Here is a 22,126-nt window from a genome sequence, read left to right on the forward strand (position 1 = left end):
TCAAGTTCAACACCCTAACACAAGCACCACCTTCTTCCAGGTGCCCCTATTTATCAGTCTGAGCATCGTACTCACAACCAGTTTAATCTTTTTAAGGGTACGCAGTTTATATGTGAACTCAACTATTTGTGCGTCGACTCCCAGACTCGTTAAGGTGGAAGAGAATTGTTTTCAGCGGAATATTATTAAAGGAACATCCTAAAAACAAAAACTACAACAATGTATATTATTTGAGGTCAAGTGGCCAAATAATGGCAGATACTAAGGAGTGTAACGCAGTCTCGCTTGATCTTCCCTCAATCAATCGATCCCCTGATATAATGTTCTAGAAGTTTTTCTAAGGTTTTGAAAAGAAATGAAGATATTCTTGCGATTCTAGGTGTATATTAACATTTTTTGAAATACTGACTCAAGCGCTTTGGATTTGGATTGTCGATATTTTTAAAGTCGGTATTAGTTAATAGGTGCACTTCTTTGTAGCTCAAGCCTCATAACACTTAAACAATTAAGATTATTTAATTTTATGAAGTTTCGCACATTCAATCGCATAATATAAGTAATTTTATTATGCAAAGCACATTCTCGTTGATCGCAGTTAGATTTATTGATGAATTACACAGCTGCTGATGAATTACACGCTGACTGTCTATGGCTAATCAATAGTAAACTTACACAAGGCGCTGACATTGACAATTAACCACATTTAACAAATAAAAAATATTTACTTAAAAATGTTTATTAAACATTGTATTTGCTTTTTATGCACTTGCCAATGTAAACTCTACATAGCTCAACGCTGGTGGTGCGGCAGGAAGTGCTTAACTCTAGTTAGAGTATGTAAATACCAATAAGCTAACTTTTTTGAAAAATGCTGTAACTGCATTTTATTTATTAATTTAAGTGAGCGCTACTACAAAGAAGCACTTATTAACAAAAATAAAAAATTTCAAACTTGAATTTATATCATTTTTGAAAAATTGTAAATAAATAACTAACCCATTGAGTTCTAAAATTGATTGTAAATCTATTTTGGTCGTTATGCGCTCAGTTTAATATAAAACTAGACAGACAAAGTAAATTTTAATAAGCACTAAAAATAGAAAGCTTAATGCTGACTATTAAAAAAAAAGATTAAAAAAAATATTATTGGTTAAATGCTATTAGCCTCAAGACATACATTTTTATTGAATTATTGCCTAACCATAATTTTTTATTATTTATTAATGTTGTTTGAAGGTCATTTGACGTTTATATCAATGCTATCTTATATTATTTATAGAATAAACAGTTAGACAACCCTTCTAACAAAGTTTTCCGTCATAGAGGATGTGGCTTTATAAATGACGCTAAATCGTGATGGCGGAAATTAAAAATTAATGGTTTAATACCATATGAGAATATCAAAGTAAAAGTGGTGTAAACTCAACCCAACAAAAAAATCCTATATTCAGTTTAAATCCGACCTACAATTTAAGCCACCTCGGCTTAACACTCTGCTATATTGAAAGTTCAGAATATGAATAGGTATTGACACCAGAACAGAACCAAAGGGAAGTTGTGGGTTAGACCACTTTGACGCTGATAGCTTTTAGCTATTAATTTCCTTTGTCAAATACAAAACTTGACTGAGGTTAACTAGATTTAGCTTTTTGCAGTTTCTCTCCACTGATTTGGGAGAGGCAGGTGAAGGAAGACTTGAACTGGCTCAAAATCGCTCGCGCCAATTGATGATGACGACAAGGTTCCAAATCAGACCAGGCCTTATCTAGGAGGGGTGACCCTGCAGGAGATCCCTAAGGAATCATTCTACACGGTAAGTTGTCGTGCAAGCTCTGGAACCTGGGAAAGAGAGTGAAAAAGGCCTCGACAGAAATGTGTGCATATAAGAGAATACTGGGTGTACGTGGGATCCAACGTCCTCTCGCTCTCACTGGGTATTTACAGCAATTATAAAGTCTATCCTATACTATGGAGTTCTTGCTTGGTGAACAGCCCCACAAAAAAGAGCCTACCTCGAAAAATTATAGATGATATGCAGGTTATCAATGCTGGAGCCCTGAAAATAATCCCGGCATTTGCACTGTGTGCTATTCTGCACATTCAATCTGTAGACCTGGTGGCTAGGAACATAGCGTTAACAACTGCAACAAGGCTCAATGTCTCGGGGCAGCTTCAGCGCAGACCATACGGCCATATTAGTATAGCGTCATTAAACACTGGACGAACAAACTACCATATTCCGTAACTATACTTCGAAGAGGTTCTTAGAGCAACAATAGAGGTGGATGGTTGGCGCAACTGTGTCTAAAAGGCGGACAAGGCGACACACTTGCACACCGATGGTTCCGAAGTAATGGAAGGAGTAGGGTCTGTTGCATACCGTGCTGATCTGGAAATAAACAGATCTTACAAGCTGCCAGATCACTGTGGTGTTTTTCAGGCGGAAGTGGTAGCCATAGCCAAAGCAGTAGAAACACTGGTAGAATATACTTTACACCACAGCCACGTCAACTTTTATGTTGACAGCCAATCACCAAATAAGGTAATAACCTCGTAAAGCACAACATCTAAAAGTATGTTAGAGTGTAAGAGATCTCTGGAAAAAATCTAGATAGGCCGAAGCATACCTCTATATTGAATCCCGGGACATATGGAAATAGATGGGAATGAAAATGATTGATGAATGTGAAATGAAATGATGAGATAGCTTAACCCTTTCGACCCGGACGGTACGTATGTGTACCCCCTGAACTTCAAACGTCTCTAAAACTTTTCAATTAAATTCTTTTGAGTTGTACTACTGCCCTGACCATATATGTTCTCTTCTAAATACATACTAACAAGTCCCGTTACAATGGTTGTTATTTGTTTTTACTAGATCGTTTTCTGTGCATTGAAGAGCAGTAAAATTTAAGTGCGAAGTTAGTTTTTTCAAGGTTTTTCTATAATATTCAGTGCTAAAAGCGCCAAAAATATTTAAAACAAATAAGGATACAAGTTTTAAAGGTGTTCACAATTTCGAACGTAAGTATTTATTAAAAACATATATTTTTACGCTTATTTTAACATATGGTACCTATCTGTACCAGTCGTCCGGTATGGTGGTACATATGGGTACCAATAGTGCTGTAAGTACTAAAATTTATTATTCCCCCAGAAAATGGACCCTGAAGATATCCGAAAAATTCTAGAACATGAAGACTTTTCAATAGGGAGCTCCGACAATTTCATACCAAGTGATTGCACTAGTTCCAGTGGTAACGAAAAGTCCGCAAACGAGGAAAATGAGGCTGCTGTTGTATCAAGCTCTAGCAGTGATAACGAAGAATCAAGAGATAAAATTGCTTCAAAACCCGTCGCATCAAACACTAATATTATATGGAATACTCCCGATGAGAATTTCGTACCGAAAAAATATGTTTATGAACCTCGCAATTGCACAATAGCAGATAACATACCAGAAAAGATATGCCTAAGTTCTCTGGAAAAAACTGAAGAGAGTTGAAACGGAGTTCAAATGCACATCAACTGGACTGTTGTGCGCAAAATAGCAAGACGCTAAAGAAGTATTGGTACTGAGCAATTTTCACGTAGCTACTGTAGCGAGTGTGACAAAAACCTTGAAAACAGGAGAAAAAATTCCAGTACCATGTCCAAATCGATTTGGCTGATCAAATGTCTGGGCTTTACGAATACGATAGGAAATCGGATAAGTGGTGGATGAAGGTATTTTATCGTTTGATAATGATGGTAGCCATAATCAACCGAAACAAGATGCCATTCAAAACATTTTTAGTTACCTTATCTGAGGAATTGATCAACGAAGGCTCAGAAACCACTTCCGTCCGCCGATCACTAAAGCCTGGACGACTGCCACAAACCTCCTCACGTAAGGCAATGCATCTTCCTGTTTAAGGTCCTACACGACGGCGGTGTACCAACTGCAGTTCTCAAAAAATTCAGACTCGCATTAAGACAATATGTCAGGAATGTCAAGTGCCGCTTTGTAAAATGTGGTTTGCTCCATTTCATACGTGAATTTTATGTATAACAATATTTTTGACGAAAATGCTCTTCAATAAAATATTGTTCAATATATGTCATATTAACATTTTTGTGTAAGTTATTATTAATTTAAAAAAGTCGTTTTACCGGACGGTTTGTACATAGTTGTACCAGATAACATCCCGGATGGTACAATGGTTTACCACCACCCCCTACGCCACCCTCTTATTGCACTTCAGATTTTCTTTGATTGGTATAATAAATATCGCCTAAATAACCAACTCCAATGAAAATTTTGATTCCACCATTGCTGTGCGAATGTCGGGTCGAAAGGGTTAAAGGGCGCATCAAAGTTACTCTTATCATGTAAAAGAGATGACTGTAGGCTCATGACGGATATTCTGACTGGGCACTAAATTCTGCCATAATATGCTTTCAATTTAGAGCTAGTTAATGATAGCAGATGTAGGAAGTGCGGGTTGAAGGAGGAAACGACCGAGCACGTCGACAGTCTAGCACTCCAGCTATCAGATCTAGAAGCAGCAAGGATCTACTCTTTGCTAAGAGCACGGATATATTTAATAACATAGGTCCTGGGTTTTGGTAGAGTTTTTCAGTTTGGTCTCTAGCCCAACCTCTGGTGACAGGATGGACTCATTAAGTCTATGTGAGGTCTTCACGGAACGTCCAGTTCAACTTAACCTAACCCGCGGTACGGTGATTATTTTATATTGTGCGTGCGTGCCGCCACTATCACTGCTCGTTCTCTCTCTTTCCCTTGCTATTGTGTTTGACAGTAGGTGAGAGAGCTGTTAAACGCAACAAGTGTGCAGATTGTAGTGTTAACCTTGAGATTCATATCATTTTAAAATATTTAAATTTATACGCCTCAAAAAAAGTCATTTAAATATTCGTTAGTGTTTTGTTTATGTTATTATAAGACTTTTTAGACCTAGCACTCATGATAAACTCATCGCCACTTCAGCTGTGGTAAAAGATACTTAAGAGTGTCAATACATTAATAACAATCTTATTAGGCCAGTGTTGTCATTTTTTTGGTGCTTTTGGAGCCAGATCTAGCCCTTTTTTAAACGGTTTTATTTAGCTTGACTTGACAGGCAGGCCGCACGGCCGCATGCACGGCTGTTGTGAACGAATTTTGTAATTGAAATTTAAGTAACTTCCCGATAAGCTACAAGTTTGAAACTTGGAATATAGTTCAGAACCCGATGACAATGCAATAATAAGAAAAAAATCGCCGCTAGGTGGCGCAAGGACCGAGATATTCACAAAAATCGTATTTGTGGCCCGATTTGGCTCATATTTGGAATACATAATACATGCAAGAATAAAAAGCGACTTATGGAAAAAAAATCGCCGCTAGGTGTTGCAAGGATCGAGATATTCACAAAAATTGTATTTGTGGTCCGATTTGGCTCATGTTTGGAACACATAATACATACAAGAATAGAAAGCGACCTATCAAAAAATCGCCGCCAGGTGGCGCATGGATCGAGATATTCACAAAAATCGTATTTGTGGCCCGATTTGGCTCATATTTGGAATACATAATACATGCAAGAATAAAAAGCGACTTATGAAAAAAAAATCGCCGCTAGGTGTTGCAAGGATCGAGATATTCACAAAAATTGTATTTGTGGTCCGATTTGGCTCATGTTTGGAACACATAATACATACAAGAATAGAAAGCGACCTATCAAAAAATCGCCGCTAGGTGGCGCAAGGATCGAGATATTCACAAAAATTGTATTTGTGGTCCGATTTGGTCCATATTTGGAACATATAATACATACAAGAATAGAAAGCGAACTATCAAAAAATAGCAAAAATCGTATTTGTGGTCCGATTTGTCTTATATTTGGAACCCAGAATACATACAAGAATAGATAGCGACCTATGAAAAAAACCGCCGCTAGGTGGCGCAAGGACCGAGCTATTCACAAAAATCGTATTTGTGGTCCGATTTGGCTCATATTTGGAACACATAATACATGCAAGAATAAAAATCGACCTATGAAAAAAATCGCCGCTAGGTGGCGCAAGGACCGAGATATTCACAAAAATCGTATTTATGGTCCGATTTGGCTCATATTTTGAACACATAATACATGCAAGAATAAAAGTCGACCTATGAAAAACCCGCTAGGTGGCGCAAGGACCGAGATATTCACAAAAATCGTATTTGTGGTCCGATTTGGCTCATATTTGGAACATATAATACATGCAAGAATAAAAATCGACCTATGAAAAAAATCGCTGCTAGGTGGCGCATGGATCGAGATATTCACAAAAATCGTATTTGTGGCCCGATTTGTTTCACATTTAGAACACATAATACATGCAAGAATAAAAAGCGACTTATGAAAAAAGATTGCCGCTAGGTGGCGCAAGGATCTAGATATTCACAAAAATTGTATTTGTGGTCCGATTTGGCTCATGTTTGGAACACATAATACATACATGTATAGAAAGCGGCCTATGATGCCCGATTTGGCTCATATTTGCAACAAATATTGCATACAGTCCGGTAGAAGTGACATCAAAATATTTCGGAGTTGGAGGAGGGACAAGCATACGTGGCGCAGAGTCGAGTAAAGTCTTTGGAAGGATTATGTATTGAGGACTTAGGTTGTAACAAATTGTCAGGAAAGAGTCCTTGTTATAATGAGTCACTAAATGAACTAAATAGAATGAGAAATAATAGGCAATTAAATAAAGACTAAAAACTTGAAAATAAAATAATTAAAAAAAAAATTTTAAGTTAAACGGTTTTATTGAAAGCAACACTTACATGAAGTAATAATAATAAGAAAATCTAGAAAATAATTAGGTAGGTCCTAGGTACTAGTTATCACAGTCTTTATCAATCTATGGCGTTGATCAGACAATTAAATAAAAGCGTTGGACGCGTAAAATTTCTATTGATCATATATAAGACCAACTGAACCTTAATCAGGTTATGCTACGCCTCACATTTTTAGAAATTTCACGCGCCCAACGCTTTTATTTAATTTTCTGATCAACGCCATAGATTGATAAGGAGTGTGATGACTAGTACTTAGGACCTACCTAATTATTTTCTAGCTTTTCTTATTATTATTACTTCATGTAAGTATTGTTTTCAATAAAACCGTTTAACTTAAAAATTTTTTTTAAATTATTTTATTTGCGTTTAGCTCCAAAAATTCCGGTTTAGCTCCTAGCTCTTTTTTTGGCCCTTTCTAAATGTTTGCCCCTTTTTGGCTCAAAATCTATTTCGGCAATACGTATTGTGAAATTTGTAATGTATTTTATGTGTGTCGAAGTTTTGTTTTATTTGTTTCGTTACGTATAATGTTGCAACTCCGTACTCAACTGATAACAAAAACTTTAATCGATAAACTGTGTCGTGAGGTTGTACATTTGCTTTTCCAGCATGTACAACAGCATAGTGTCACCTTCAAAGAGTTTCGACCCTTTAACTTCAGATTATAATAAATTTTTGTCTCCCGTGCTTTATTTTCATTATACCTTTGAAGAATATATACGAACTAAAAAAGAAGATAAATATGTAGACGAATTTATTGAAAGAAAGATACGTAATATATGTCGCGACTTCTTAAATTAATAGTGCAATTAAGGCGGCAATCGTTGCAAAATATAGAAACGCTTAACAAAATAGATTTCTTTTCAGTTGAAAACACATTGAGAATTGTGAAACCTCAATTTTTTTCATATTACACAAATGAAAAAAACAAGTATAGCACTGATGAAATAACTAGGTTAGAAGTGCAGTGGAAGAATATCTGTCTCCAAAATTGGACAAATGTGACTTCAACTTTAAGTTTTTGGTTTGAGGTTAAACAGTTTAAGAACGCGTTAAATGAAAACCATTTCCAAGAGCTTGTCGAGTTTGTGCTTACATTTCTTTTGTGCCAATAAGTAATGCTGGAGTGGAAAAACGTTTTCAAACATGAGTTTAATTAAAAGCAAACACAGAAACCAAATGAATTTAGTTATGCTGATTTCGCTTCTGACAATAAGAAGTGGTCTTAAACGGCTGAATAAATGCTGTCATGACTTTAAAATAAACAACGACCTCTTAAAAGTAATGAACACAAAAAATATTTATGAATGTAGCAATAATAATAATTCATCTTCTGAGGACGAAATTATAGATTTTGAAGTCTAAGGCCCCTCAAACATATCTCCTCCCAACATAAACTTGAATATCGCACGTGTATTTTAATGGTGATTCGACCACCCGGTGGATGTTACAATTTAATAAAAAAATTAGAAAAAATTTAAATTAATTTTCATCGGCCAACATTTTGGCAAGTCGTATTTTTGGGGAACCTATAGCCGTGCCGTCATTGTAGTAGTGTGAAAAATACTTCTTACTTTTTAATGATACCTTACCGCCAAATGGCAAAACAAAAGTTAAAAAATAAAACGTATTTTTGTTGTTAAAAAATATAAAATGAACTATAAAAACAGTATTATTTATGTACCGCTATTGTACCTTATTTTTTTGTTGTTTGTTTACTGTGCCTTTTTTATAACTTTGTTTAAGTTTGAATTGAAATAAATGTAAAATCTTACATTGAAAAATATACATATACTTCTAGCTCTTTTGGCAACAGGTTTTGGACTTTCTTGAAGAAATTGAGCTCTTTCTAGCCCTTTTTTCTAGATTCTAGCCCCAAAGAAATTTTTTTCCTGGCAACACTGTACTAAGCTTTTGGAGTAAAGGCAAGGCCAAGTTAATGTCGGCTCAAGTATTTTTTACAGCATTGACACCTAAACTTGCACTAAGGCAACATTATCTCCATTTCGTTGAATTACATGCTCTCTATTTGTCTCATTCTCCCAGTTCCGCACTCTATGCCAGTAGTGGCCAAACCAACGCATTGAAAAGTCTTTGTTTTGTAGTTAGTTTTCTGTCACTATGGCGTGTGTGTTGCAGCAGAGCTTATTCACAAGTAAATCTGATGGCACAATATGGGCACCACGGCTACCATAACTGACGAATGAACTACATTTAAATATTTGGTGAGGCAGTGTAACAGTAGACTATGTTTTTTTTTTCAGTTTTCTTTGTCTGCCATAATTATTTGAAATTGAAACTTAATATTTGGTAAAGAAGCTGCCGCTTTAAATACGCAAAAAAAATTTAAAAATATTTTCTACCGTGCGGTGACTTTTAGTTAGATTTACTTCGCACATTCTGATGTTACCAGTACGTTAGTTCTAATTTTAATGATTGTAATTGAAACGACTACATTATAGTAATTGAAGTGCGAAAATGGTACCATGTAAAAAATAACAATAATATTTAATTTAAGATATTTTACTCAAAGTGTTGATATAGCAACTTACATAATACGGTTTCGAATTCGAGTTGGGGAGTGTACAAGTTAAATTTGTCCTAGCGACATTCTTTTCTCGCGAAAGATTTTCCTTTACAACAGGGCTCTATAGAACTGAAACTGTGTTAGTAAGAGTATTATGACCGTAGTAGAAGTGGCTTAATCGCTGATAAACTAGCAAAGAAGCAAGGTGAATTGTTTGCTAACATTCAAAAAATATTTAGTAAATATGCTTTGAAAATATATTTTTACTACATGAGAGTACCAAATAATTAAAACAAAATGTAATGCTAGCATTAAAAAGCTTAAGATTATGCGCTTGAGCTTTTCTTTGTATTTTATTTTATTTCGAAATGCATAAATAAAAAATAGTCCGCTCCGATGTAGCTACTCCGCTTGTTCAGCGATAGAGTTGGGTCGTTTCGTTCAGAACTTGTTCAATTAACCGGGTCTCTCAACTGAACAAGTGAACTAGATCTACGATTTCGGTTCTATTTGTTCTTTTAGTTCGTTTTATCTAATGTTATTCTTTTTCTCTTCTCGTTCGCGAACATTGTAAATTCATATTTACATACATACGTAGAAATTCACAGTCAGCACGAATGTGGTTGATGCCACTTACACTAAAAATATGTGTGGCACTGCTACAAAAAGATATGTATTGCGCCCGGCTTCGCTAGCCGAGCTAAAAACTCACCCGTGGTTATGTGGGATTAAATCCTACCCTCGTGGAGGTCGCCGCCTCCATATCGTTGCACTGGTGCCCATTCTTAAAGGAAAAACTCTTCGGCCGATTGTAACTGCTTTATTTAATTATTACTTTAAACTGTAATTATAATTGAGCTTAAATACACTTTAATTACCGAAGTTCTAAAAATTCACGTCCAAGCACGTAGCCGCACAAATATGGAATGATGGTGCTAAAATATGAAAATGGCGAGGACACTATTGCCAATCGACATTTTCATATTTCACCCCACATATATATCTTATTCTTTCTCCCTTACAGCCTTACGATGGCTGAATACTTATTTATGTATATATTTCCTATTCCTCTTAGTATTCACAATGACATGTTAGTAATGAAAGTTATAGTGTTGCCATATGTGTCATTGAAAAGATGACTTGGGTCATTTTACCATTACATATGTGTGGACTACCTATTTATGAAAAACCTGTTTTGTAAGAAACTAATTATTACATTTATTAAACTTGAAAAGTTCATATTTAAAATTTGAGTCTGTACTCTATCAACTTCCTGGATCTTCCGAAATTTGTAACTTTTTTTGAAGTTAATTATACATCTTAATATATAAAAATCACGTGTCACTATGTTTGGAGCCAATGGACTCCTAAACTACTGAACCGATTTTGAATTTGTTTTACATCCCGTGTGTAATTTGATCCTACTTGAAATATAGGGTAGGTTATATCTCAGTTTATAATCGCAATATTATTTTATTGCAAATTTTTCTATTTGTTTATACGTAATAATAAAATGTTACGTATACGCACCGGAACGCACCTTTTCAGGGGTGCGGATATACTTCCATGTAATTGGTTGGTGTTTAATTAAACAACGTGCTTATCAATAAAAAATATTATAGCGAATGATATCAAGTATAGCACATCACCAGGCCCGTCGAGAGGGTGGAGGGGGGGGGGGGGTTCTGAGTGGGTGACTAGGGTCCCGAGATATAGGCCGAAACGTGGGCCAGTGAATGCCTAGACATTGTTTATACAATATGGATATCAAATGAAGGCTGTTGATGAGTGCTTTAGTACAGAGTAATATATTATCCAGAGACGGACTGGGACTGGGATTAGGACTAGGACTGGGACTGAGACTCGGAGCGGGACTGGGCCTGGAATAAAATACATACCACCCTCTGGGACAGGCAATAAGGGATGCAGAAGAATGAGAAGAAATTCAGAGGAGAGAAAAGAGAGAAGGAGATTGAGAAAGAGATAGAATGAGACGAAGATGGAGATAGATGAACCGAAAAAGACGGAGGGAGGAGTGAATAAAAGGATTAGGAAAAAGTGAAGAGGGGGGGAGGGCAGAGTCAGACAGAAAAATCTTATTAAAATCTATGCAGATAGCCCAAATTTAGGGCAGGAAAACGTCTGCCGGGTCTTCTAGTATATGTACATATTATTACGAATATTAGCAAAACTAAGGGGTGCTGCTATCTCTAGGCCGATGCTAAGCAGTGACGTGAATTCACATCAATAATTCAATCATTATGTATCTACATAAACGAAACAATAATTGCGTCTACACATATGTACCATATAAGTATACGAGCAGCGGAGTCAATGCACAAACACATGTATATATCTGAGATACTCCTGAAAGTATGCAATGAGAGAAGCTATAAAATCGTGCAATTGTAGTTACAGCTGAGAAGTTTGAGAGCTGATGGCAACTAATAGATTCTGGAAGCGCGTAGAAGATGCGAACGTTGAAATTAGATAGTATAAAAGGCAGCAAATGTAGAGGCGCTGGAATTCAGTTTGATTTCAGCTATCAAGCAGTTCGATTAAGACGCTATCTAGCGAGCCATAGCAGTATTATTTTGAAAGTCAGTTTCATTTAAGCTATCAGTTTGGTTATTAAGCCAGCTAGTTGCAAAGTGTTATTGTGAAGTATTTTAATAAAGGCCATTTTTCCATTATTCAATATTGGAGTTATTTATTCAACAGTTTAGTGATACGAACTTAGCAAAAGGGCAAATAAGAGGATTTGCAAGTAAATTCGTTACAATTGGTGTCAGAAGAGGAATTGTTGAATAAATTCCAGAGGACAACAAGGACATGGCAAAGTTCAGTGAATTGAAGATCCAGCAACTGAAGGAGTTGGAGAGCCGTGGATTGAATACAAGCGGCGTTAAACTTGAACTTCAGGCACGGCTACGAGAGGCAATGGAAGCAGAAGGAATTGATGTGGACGAGTATGTCTTTTATCCTGATGGGGACGAGACAACAACAAAAATTGAAGAGAAAAACGAAACATCGCAGACAGTTACGAGCACAGACTTGAACATGATTTTGGCTGCAATATCTGCTCAAACATCGACAGTATCATCTCAACTGGAAAAACAGAAAACATATATGGCATCACAGATGGAATCCCAAGAGACACGAATAACATCGAAGATTGAAGCACAAGAAACGCGTATGTCAGAAATGTCGACACAGATTGCATCCAAGATGAAAACTCAACTGGAAGAACAGAAGACATATATGGCATCCCAACTGGAATCGCAGGAGACACGCATAACATCCAAGATTGAAGAACAAGAGGAGCGCTTATCATTGCAGGTGGTACAAATGTCTTCACAGTTAGAAGCACAGGAAGTAAGGGTTCCAGCTTTGATGTTACAAATCGCTGATGTGCAAAAATCGCTCAATGTCAGGCAGAAGTCGATGATTTGAAGGGTCGTATGGAGCAGTTACAACTAAATCGCCCAGCTGTTTCAGCGAGTAATCCAAAGGTAAAAAAACCATCCTTTGACGGGTCTGTTCCTTTCCAGGTCTTTAAGCTACAGTTTGAGAAGACCGCAACAGTGAACAACTGGAATGCTGAAGATAAAGTTGCTGCACTCTTCGTAGCATTGAAAGGACCACCTGCCGAAATCTTCCAGACTATTCCAGAGTACGAACAGAACAGCTATGAAGCATTGATGGCCGCTGTAGAGAGACTTTATGGAAGCGAGCATAGAAAACAGATATTCCAAATTGAGTTGCAAAACCGTCACCAAAAAGCGAATGACACTTTGCAGGAATTTGCCTCGGATGTTGAAAGGTTGGTACATTTGGCAAATGCGGACGCACCCGTGGAGTACACCGAGAGGGTAAAAATCCAGAGTTTTATAAATGGCATACTGGACATAGAAACGAAGCGAGCGACATATGCAAACCCCAAACCTACATTCGCAGAAACGCTATCCCATGCACTGACTCAAGAAACAGCGTCGCTTTTGAGTAAGCCCGCATACAAAGCTCATCGCGTGGAAGTGGAAAGGCCAGACTGGGTAGACACAATTTTGGAAGCATTGAAGGGTACGCAGCAGAAGAATAATGATGCAGTAAAATGCTTTAAGTGTGGAAAGCCAGGGCATATTACGCGTTATTGCAACACCAACCCTAACAGCTCCAACAATGTGGGTGGCCGTTAACGCAAAGCTGAAGGAGATGAGCAAGAGCGAGTAAGAGGTAGAGATCGAGAGCCAGATCCAGCTATTGAATGCTCTGTGATATCTGTGTTGCAAATTGGTAGAAAATCGAGGAGTCTTACCGTCAGAGGGAATGTGGATGGCAAGGAGCGTGTACTGACTGTAGAGACGGGCGCATCTCATTCCTTGATCCGATCTGACTTGGTCAACAGGAGAGTAAAACCGTTACCTGGAGCAAGGTTGCGTACGGTCACTGGCGAGTATAACCAAGTATAGGGAGAAGTGATATGTGAAGTCTTGATTGGAAAGGTCACGGTTCTACACAAACTCGTTGTGGAAGTCATATTGGGATGGACTTCTTGGTTGACCATGATATCAAGATCGATATGCAGAGAAGGGTGATGCGTTATGAGAACCAGGATATACCACTTAACTTCAAGTTGGAGAAACGGTTCAGTAGTAATCGAGTAATGGTGGAGAAGACTCGACAAAGGCCACGAAAGTCAAAAGAAAAGGTTGATGGATCGAATGGGCAAAATAAAGCGAAATTAAAAGTACCTGCGAGAAAAGGACCGGCATCGACAAACCGTAATGGACGCACTAAAACGACTGAAAGAATTTTTCAGAAAGAATGCAAGGATGGTTTCAAGCCAGCGCGCACTACTGTTGTGAAACGTCCAGACGATAATGATGATGCAAAGTCAATCCGTCAAGTGCAAGCTCTGCGAAGAAGTTCATTGGCCAAACAACAGAGTGCGAGGGAACAATCAAGAATAATGAGTAGTAAGATGAAACGCAGGTACAATGAGAACAAAAATTCGGAAGGTTTCTTGGAGGGAGATTTGGTACTGTTATACAACCCTCACCGGCGGAAAGGTGTTCCATCCAAGATTCGGAAGCGCCTAGAAGATGCGATCGTTGAAATCAGAGACTATAAAAGGCAGCAAATGTAGAGGCGCTGGAATTCAGTTTGATTTCAGCTATCAAGCAGTTCGATTAAGACGCTATCTAGCGAGTCATAGCAGTATTATTTTGAAAATCAGTTTCATTTAAGCTATCAGTTTGGTTATTAAGCCAGCTAGTTGCAAAGTATAAGTGTTATTGTGAAGTACTTTAATAAAGGTCATTTTTCCATTACTCAATATTGGAGTTATTTGTTCAACAGTTTAGTGATACGAACTTAGCAAAAGGGCAAATAAGAGGATTTGCAAGTAAATTCGTTACAGTATATTAACTTATTTATTCATAACACATTTGAATATACCTACACAAAGCATTGCTGCATACACACCCACGTCTATACTTGTTGACTATTTTCGTGACTGTGAGCAGCAGTGAACAAATTTGCTTGAAAAAAAAGGAACTAATGAACAAAAAGAACAACTTGTTCGTTCATCACAAAACGAACGAAAGAACCGAATCCCTGAAATGAACGAAAAAGCACAACTTTATTCAGCGACGACTAGCACATCTTATACACGAAATAGCGAAGCAATCCGTGTGAATCGATTCTGCACAATACTGCTATGAAATGACGACCCTCTCAAGTTTTTGACAAGCTCTCACTAATGCAAACAACAGAGATCGTTAAAGAGAAGTTGTGAGAGAGAGAGCTCTCTTACCATTTAACAACTTTGTTGCTTCATTTCCAAGCACGGTTGCCACTTTGGCCCATTTGGACCAAAAATGGTCGTTTCCAACCCCACTTGGTCCGCTGGTCCATTTTTTCAATTTACCTCAATGGATTCCTTACGAAAAAATTGCTGTCATTAACGTGTCGCAGAACAATGGCACTTCACCTAGCAGATAGTTTAGAAAAGTTTTGGATCTTGAAGCAAACGAATTTTCATTAATTGTTGATGAAAGCATCGGCCAATCAGAAAATCCTGCTTTGCTGGCTAGATATTTCGCTCGGTTAACAAACACTTTTTGTGATAAATTTTTGTCACTATTTGAGCTTAAAACAAAATATTGCAAATGCTCGTGCGCCTCAAAAAAGTTTGACGGTGTTTTGCCATTAATGAAGCCATTTTGGAATTGAAGTGCACTTGCCACTCCCTTAATTTGTGTTCAAGTTATGCGTGCAAGCATACCTATAGATATTGAGAGTTTGTGAGGCAAAAACGTGTCAAAAAAGTGACTCTAAAAGATGTTTCCAAAGATCTCCTATGCAAAAATTTTGAAAGTGTTACTTTTCGTTTGGGATGTCGATATTTAAATTTTTCTCACACAGGCGAAAGCAAATTAATGAGTTTAAGGAATTCCAATACTATTGTGGTGTTAAGCCTCGCAAGATACGAGACATTAATTTTACCCGTTGGCTCACTTTAAAAAGTGCCTTCCTTTTGTTCTAACTTTGTGTCTGGAAGTTAATGTCGTTTCTGCCATATCACTGTCAAAAAGTTTGTCTATCGATATTATACCATCAATATGAAGCAAGTTTTGAGTAACTATAGGTACAATGGTTATATCAAAATATTGGATATTTATAAAATTTCAGTATACGTACAATAATCAATATTAATATTTTTATTGGAAGTAAGGCAGAAATATATTTTGGAAGCGATTACTTTACAAATGCTTAACGTAGATCTGATATAAATGCTTTGTGCGAAATTATTCCCATTGGAGAGCAGAACACCAGAAACTTTAATGATAACATTGTTAACTAATTGCTCGTACCTAGTTAAATATGATCAAAATTTCATCACTACACAGTTCACACTTTTAAGACTTTTCAATGGTTAATCTGAGGGCTGCTACTGGATTCAATAAATGTCAGTTTTGAAATATATATTTTTCTCTAAAACAAATTATATGGAAAAAAAGTGTACATTTCGAAACTCGCACTTACTAAATCTAGGCCATAGATGGTAAAATTGAAGAGTGAGGGAGTATTGGTAAGTGGAAGAGTAAAGAATTAAATTGGCGTATCATGAAAAAAATTGAATTTTCGGCCATAGGAAACCATTTTCAACTTTTAGGGCTGATTTTATGATAAAATTGATACAACCTAGATCTGGAGAAATTTAGTTTAAAAATAAAAATTTTATGTAAATAAAACTAAACTAGTTTGGATTTCGGCATAGATTTTCTTCGAGGTTTTTCGTTAAAAGATATATTTATATAAAGATTTTTGTTAAAATGAAAGTGTGAGTGACATTGTACTTTACCCGAACCTGAAACTAAAGATTTTACAACGAATTGGACACATTTTTGAATTGCCGAATTTTTGTAAGCTAATTAAAGAATACAAAATTTGGTCCATTTCTTTGAGATTTGGTCCTTTTTTGTGACGAATTTTGGTCCCAAATGAAAACATGCTGTGGCAACCATGTTTCCAAGAGCCATTCGTTATCTACCCTTAAAATGCTTTCTCCGCTGGTCTAAGATATTATTGACCGTAATAATATCTCATCTTCGCTTTTCACCTCTTGCTAGTTTCAATATATTTTACTATTAAATATCTTGCACTCCCCTTAAAGTATCCACTAAACGAGCTAAATGCATTAGCAATCACTTGTTCTAAAACCTAATGAAAACTAGCGATAACTTACAAACAAACGAACAAGTGGAGAAAAACAAAAAACGCAAAAATAAACAAGAACACAAAATCAAACAATAGTTGTTGTGGAGCACAAATTCCATTTAAGTCCGAGTATTTCATGCACACAGCAGCAGCAGTAGTAATGCGATTACTTGTCGTACCATTGATGCGCGCACACCCTGCCGTGGTCGCTACCATGGTCCCTGATGAAAAAGCAGAGAAATGCCAACAAACAATAACAATTGCACCAACCGCAAACTTGCACACAAAGCGCGTGTTAACAGTAAATGCACCAAAGGTTCTGTGTTTTCTGTAGAGATGAGCTCTGTGCGGTGCACGGTATTCGCGCGCGAATTTAAGTTACTAACAAATCATTCTAGGAAAGTTTTGAGCCTCATGCTGCTCTATGAGGATATCGCACACCACCCTTAACACTCTCGTCACCGCTTACTCTTGCACGCTTTTTAAAATGTGGCATGCCTGCTCCACTGCGTGTATGTTTTGGGGTTGAAGTAACCCATGCGTGATTTGGCTTAATTTGAAATTTACACTTATTTTACTGTGTCCGCTGCCTGCACGCACGCCCGGCTTACAGCTATAGGTGCAGTGTTGCGCGCCACAGCACAACGGCATTCATTTCATTTGCATTGCGCGTCATTTTGGGTCACTCGCTCATTTTATCGCAAGGGGATTTTATTTTGTTTATCTGCAATTTAAGTGTGGCATTTACAGTGTGCAACTTAAATACTCGCCGCTCAAGTGCAACTTTGTTTGTGTTACGGTGTGAGTTAGTAAGTGACCGCGCGTGGACGCCAAACTAACTTTATGCCGGTTGCCGTAGTGTAAATGTGATGCTTTTTGCAGCTTTCAACCGGAAACATTTCACAATTCCTGCACAAACGTTGCAAATTCTGTTTATCGGTGCACGCAGCTAACACTTCTCACTATATTTTTCCAGGGACGTGACCAGTGACAATGAGTTAGTCAGAAGTTTATGGATAGATCCTTAGATATCTAAATGTTAGACGAACACTATTCAGCACAGGTTTTTACTATTTTGCTTCAGTCGATGTGCTGTGCACAGAGGCATACCTTACCACTTCACTAACAGCTAACGTATGGACTCGGGTCTGAGTAAGTTTGACCTCTCATAGACCTAACGACTTGCTTCACAATAGCTTACCCTTTCTCTTACCAGGTAGAGTCTGAACTCAGTGCTTAGTGAAAAAGTGCAGCATTGAGATGGCGCACCTCATGCATTTCTCTATTCAGACGCATAAATCAAAAAAAAATTTTTTTCACCCCACCAATCTGGTCTAACCTATACATACGCCCATTTCTCCAACCCCACTCTCTCTCTCGCGCTCTCAAACACATTCTATCTGTTCTATCAATTTTATTTACGTCGCCACGCATTGAATTGCGATTGCAAAATTTTAATTGCACGCCTTTGTTTTCACAGGGTTGCATATCAGTTTAACTGCCTGCCTTGCTGCACTGTATTGCCATCTATACCCAATTGGGTATAATAAAATGTTGCCAGTTATTAGTATTTTATTTACTCTTTGTCTATTTTACGATTTTGTGGTGTTGAAGTGTGATAATTAGCCACTTTTAATTGTATGCTTATTAAGTAAATAGTTTTTTTTGTTAAAGCTTTAATTAATACCGACGCAGTATGTTAAGGCAAACATGCGAGCCGCGTGTTAAATTTTGAGGTTAGATCGAATTTTGCGTTTTTGCGGTGCTTTACAAATGCTATATGACGTGCAAGATTGAAAATTCTTAAATTTTTTAGCAAAATTTTGAAACGGGTTTAAATGTGGTTCTGGTATAAATTAAATGGAAAATAAAATTTTATTAATTTAAATAAATATAATGAGAGTGAAACTGTCAGGTGTTTCAGAGTGCAGTCATGCACAGAAAAGTGAGTCGGATGTTGCTTCCTAGTGCATGCGATTCTGCTGTACGACAATTAGTTTGACTTCTGCGAAAGGTATGGGGATGGAGAGAAGATGATGAAGCGCTAGTGTTAAAGTGTGAAATATTTGTTTTGACATTAACATATCCAGAAGTTGTGGTTTGGCGCAAACATAGAGTTTTTTAAAACAATTCGCCATGAACTCACATATGAATTAAATTTTTTTCTTTTGAAAGATTTTTTCCTTTTTACGTCCCTACTCGGTCGCCTGGAGCTGTTCTTCCCACTATGAGTTCTGAGACAGTCATTGAATTTCATTATACACATACTTCCTATGTTCCTTTTATCAAGGTTTACCTCTTATATCGGTTACCACCCTCTTACGTTCCTTTTCGTTCGCCAGCGGCTCAAACAGTCAATCGAACTTCACTTTACTATATACATATTTTTTATGTCGCTTTTATCAAGGTTTACCTATTTCTTTCGTCCCTGCTCAGTCGCCAGGAGCTGTTCTTTTTTACGCAAAGTTTTTAGAAGAGTCACGCGAACTTTGATTTTCTACTTTGCGGTCCCTGCTTGGTCGCCAGAAGCTGTTTTTTTACATTCACTTCTTAAACAGTCACTCCAACATCACTTTACTACGCACACATTTCTAATGCCCCTTAAAAAGCATCGCTCTTTCTTCAGAGTTTCAATAAAAGATTATAACAGTGGTAAGTAGCCGGAGATTTTTTCTGCACGAAAACTGGTTTGCCTACACTTCAAAAGTAAGCCCTGCTTCCCTTTTCTTCTCTATCCCTTTTTCGTCTACCTCATCTTCCATTTTTCTTCTTGTTCTTGTTCAACCCTTATTCCATTTATCGTCCTCCGCACCCATTCCCACACCAACTACCGCTCGCACTAACACTCTTTATCCCACTTCAACTCTCACTCTAACTCTTACACCCACTCTTACTCTCGCTAAACCCCTATTCTAGCTTCTACTTCCTCTCCTAATCGCACTACCACTCCCAGTTCCGACTCCTTTCCCCATTCCCACTCCCACTTCCACTCCCTCTACCTCCCTCACCTAAATTTACCTCTCTGTAGTTGGCAAGACAACTTTTACGTGGAAAAAAATTACCTATTGGGAAAATTGCCGTGAATTTGTCGTAATTTATCCGTGAAACAAACAAATTTGCCGTGGCCATATTTCAGAAAATAAGAAAACCGCCTTAGAGGCCAGCTAGGAAAATAATTCTTGCACACGAATTTGCCGTGAATTATCCGTGAAACAAAAAAATTTTCCGCGGTCCGCGTTTAGGGGGAGCTCAGTCACAAATACAGGTATCTGCCTACCTCGAAGAGCTTAAGGGACGAGGTACCAGTGTGGTTTTGTACACAACAAAAAACGTCAGCTGGATTTAAGTTCAAAGTTAGTTAAGCTATAGATATAAAACTATTGGAAAGTTCTTGCACTTAGATACATTTAACTTGCTTGGTTATCTCAGCTTGTGTAAATAGCACATTTACAGAAAATGATTAAAAAACTTACGTTAAGCGTCTGCGCGCCAAGGTATCTTATCGGCTCGAGGACTGGAGCTGTAAAAAAGAATAAAAAGGAAAAAATTAGATTATTTTAAACGGATAAGCTAAAATAAGAATCTTATATAAGAGCTGCTTTAAGTTTATTTTTTAAAGTATTTAAATTCAGTATCTCGATATACTCATTTAAAAAATTAAAAAAAAAAACTGATCGCTTAACTAAACTTAGGTGAGTTTAATAAAATGAGACTAATATAATTTAGAATTATATTACACTATGAATTTGATATGCATATTGGAAAATAGTTTGTTGTAATTATAACTTAATTACGATTGCTTAATTCAGCATGAAATTATGTGGTAACAATACAAAGAGGAGTAGGAATGGGAAGAAGGAGAAGAGGAAGTGGGGATGAAAATAAGATGAGTCAAGGTAGTATAAGATTTCAGAAATTTCTTAATCAAAGCCGCATTAGAACAGCATGAAATATAAAACAACATAAGCGTTAATAAAATGAGAAAAATAAAAGCGAAAACTAAGAAGGGTGGGAAGGCTGCTTCCTGCATGTTGTGTGTCGCTTGAATGATTTACACTCAAAGCTTTATTGCGTATTTTTTTCTATTTCTAATAAATGCCAAATTAGCACACAGCTCAATAGAGATATAATAGCAAAAGCAACTAAAACAAGCTGACAGGCATGGGCAGACAAAGCTGTCTATGCTGTTGCCAAGAGTGTAGAGACAAAGCTGGAGCAGAGCAACGAGATAATTGAAATAAGCAGTATATAACGAACTGAAGGCAGGCCTAAATGTACTTGGCATAGATGTGGAAGACATCATATTGAGCACACGCATAAGTGTAAATAAGCATGTAAAGGGTGGCTCATTTATTTTTCTATCAAATGCAAGTTAAATATACGGAGCTTTCACTTAAACAAATAACTGATGAATATATCGCTAAAAAACAATCGTTGTAGTCTGGAAACATTTGAAACAGACTTTAAAAACAGGCCGAGTCCGAGTTTGACAATAATTTTGTGAATTTGTGCCCAAAATAAGACAAGTTCTATCTGCACCCACTGCGGAAAATAATTATAAATTTTTTTTAATTTTCGTTTGAAAACAAACCAGTTTCAATTTTGTGCCATCTTTAGTTCCATCATCCTTATTAAACGAAAAAAGTGTACTGAAGATGGTACAATATTGAAATCGGCTCGTCTTCCAAAAATAATTGATAAATGATGACGAATAATTGCTCTTAAATATTTATGACTTTAACTTTTTCACATTAAAAAAGTCAGTACTTGGACCACCATGCATTTTTTTAAGGCACCTTTGAATAAATTAACGCTATATTCATAAAAAATATAAAAGGTTAGAAAGTATTTTAAAATGAGATTTCCGTAAAAATTTTGAATTATAAGAGCCAATTTTATTTGCTTATGATTATGAGCGTAAGTATGTGAACCGAAACACCTATTAAAGTAATCAGTATACGAATCACCCTGTACTTATGCCATGGTGCCTTTAAATAAATTAAGTATGTGAACCAAAACATATGTGGGTGTTAATAGTTCATTTT

General features: G+C 36.9%; 1 protein-coding gene across 1 annotated transcript in view; it reads right to left on the minus strand.

The window, feature by feature from the left end:
* The window catches only part of LOC137248921 (uncharacterized), a 350,579-nt gene that overhangs the window by 166,322 nt on the left and 162,131 nt on the right, over nucleotides 1–22,126 (minus strand). Inside the window, exon 4 of the mRNA XM_067779904.1 lies at nucleotides 20,555–20,601. The gene's annotated coding sequence lies outside the window, so the exon portion shown is untranslated. The remainder of the gene's footprint in view (nucleotides 1–20,554; nucleotides 20,602–22,126) is intronic.

The sequence above is a fragment of the Eurosta solidaginis genome, chromosome 4 (genome assembly GCF_040869045.1).
Source record: "Eurosta solidaginis isolate ZX-2024a chromosome 4, ASM4086904v1, whole genome shotgun sequence".
In the NCBI taxonomy this organism is placed as follows: domain Eukaryota; kingdom Metazoa; phylum Arthropoda; class Insecta; order Diptera; family Tephritidae; genus Eurosta; species Eurosta solidaginis.